The 2,225-nt window shown below is 34.2% G+C and overlaps 1 pseudogene; it reads right to left on the reverse strand.

Annotated features, from left to right (window-relative positions):
• Positions 1-1,801: 1,801 nt before the first annotated feature.
• Positions 1,802-1,908, reverse strand: LOC136390127 (small nucleolar RNA U3; annotated as a pseudogene).
• Between the last annotated feature and the right edge of the window lie 317 nt (positions 1,909-2,225).

Consider the following 2,225-nt stretch of genomic DNA (forward strand, 5'->3'; position numbering starts at 1 on the left):
CTCAGAGAAAAGCATGTAGGTGGTGAGCAGGGGCAGCATATTAGAATGGCTTTGATATCGTTCCTCAAGAGGTTGAAATCTCTCATACAGCCCATATGCCATATGTGGGTTATGACTGGAGCTACATTTTTAAACCCTATTCATAGTAAATGTTTATATTAAAGAGTTTATCTAGTTTAGGATGAAAAAGAAAATGACCTGGTTTAAGATGCACGGAAGGAAAAACATGGACACTGAGTCAGATACCTCAAAGGGCAGGACAGTCCCCTCCCCCTTGTGCTGGGAACAGGGAGCCTTTCTTCCAGACACTCAGGCAGAAGAGAAAACCCAGCAGGTGTAGTTTGCCTTGAATAAAGATCACAGATTCTTCTTAATCACCACCTTTCCTTTTTATGGGGCAAGTGTAAGTTATTGTCAGTTTCATCATTTGTAATAGGAGCCTGAAACAGATGCTGCAGGTTTAGTTTAAAATGATATGTGTCTCTTATAACAGCCTGCAATACGCTCCCCGAGGACTCTTACCTCCGCATTTCATAAACTCAGCACAAGGGAGCTTACTCTTAAAAGCATTTTGAGTTAAACTAAGCACAATGAATACAACGTTCTTTAGAGATAACAGTTACTGGAGGTATTATAGGGCTCTTATGTCTGCTTTGAGTGGGTATTTGCCTTAATGACTTTGTTGAACATGCTTTCATTTGCTGGCTTATATGATTTAAAGTGCTATTACAACTATTATCCTTAGGACTTTTGCTACCAACAAGTGGCATTCACAGTTTGACTTTCTTGATATTTAAATGTATCAACAGCTTTTTATCAGCTATAAGCAATTAAAATCAAATAGTAAGTCATAATAAAATGTCGACAAAAGTACAAAATATTTAGGATCAACCATTATAATAACTGCACAGCATATGAGAAATGAAAAACTTTAAAATTATTTTGAACACATAGAGAGCAATGTATACAGTATTTTTTTATGTCAAACAATATTTCAAAGAAATAAAATTCATTCCAAATTAATGTTTTGGTTTAATGTAATTCTAATTAATCAAATCTTAACTAGATTTATTTAGACTTTGACACAATAACCATTCGAAAGAATAAATAAGCCTAAAAGTCTAAGAAAAAAGGAGAGCTTAGTATTAGAAAAATTTAAAATACAAACATATAATACTGGTAAAAGAGCAACAGATGAATTAAAAAATAAATAACGCCATTATTCATAATTATTTTGTGATAAAGCTAACAACTATTAGAGAATGGAGGACTATTCATTGAATGATTGTGGGTAATAAATGATTACTTTGAAAATTATAATGTTTGATTTTTAGTTCATGCCATATGTCAAAATAAATTTTAGATATACTAAAAAGTTTATAGCAAAAGTAATATAAAATGCTATACATGATATATATAAACATTCTTTGATATATGAATAGAGAACTTCACAAACATACAAGATACGTTTTGTTAAAATTATAAATATCTATTTTTCTACATAAAAATAAAACATTTTTGTTCACAATAACATTGATGAAAATGAAAAGACATTTTTAGAATAATATTTGTTATAAACATGATGGATGTAGTTTTTACCCTTAGTTATGTAATGGAGATGTTATATTTGCCCTTGCTAATTCCCATTTCCAATTAGGGGAACGTCACCTAAATACTCAGCCATGGGTCTTACAGTCCTTGACAGTAGAAGGAAAATCTCTGTAGAGAAAGGATATGTGCACTCCTTGTGGCCCAAGGAGTTGTGGGAATGGCAAAGAAGACATAGTGGAGAAGACTGTGAATTGTCAGTCACTGTCTACCACCCTATCCTCACATCCATCAAGTCTACTTCTTGAGAAGCAGATACAACAAACAAACTATAGAAATGATCCCTGAAAGTATAGTTTTGAGGAGCAGATTTAAAACATCTAAAAAGTTAAGGAGTAGACCACATGGTAAGCGGCTTGCTATATACTAGAAGTAACATGTGGTTACTTCCATCATGGTACTGTGGTGGCTCAGAATTGATATTAGATGGTGAGAGAGATGCTCAGATAGTATCTCTGGTTTCCACTGTCCTATGCATGTCAAACAAGGGACACAGAGGTGCCTATATGCCTACTGAGGAAACAGAAAGGTACTTGGACAGGGGTTTATAAACCAGGAGCAAATGGCCAGAGTCAGGGACTCTCATGAAAGATGCCAGCCTATTATGCTCACACTAC

This window comes from Saccopteryx leptura, chromosome 1, assembly GCF_036850995.1.
Source record: "Saccopteryx leptura isolate mSacLep1 chromosome 1, mSacLep1_pri_phased_curated, whole genome shotgun sequence".
Lineage (NCBI taxonomy): Eukaryota > Metazoa > Chordata > Mammalia > Chiroptera > Emballonuridae > Saccopteryx > Saccopteryx leptura.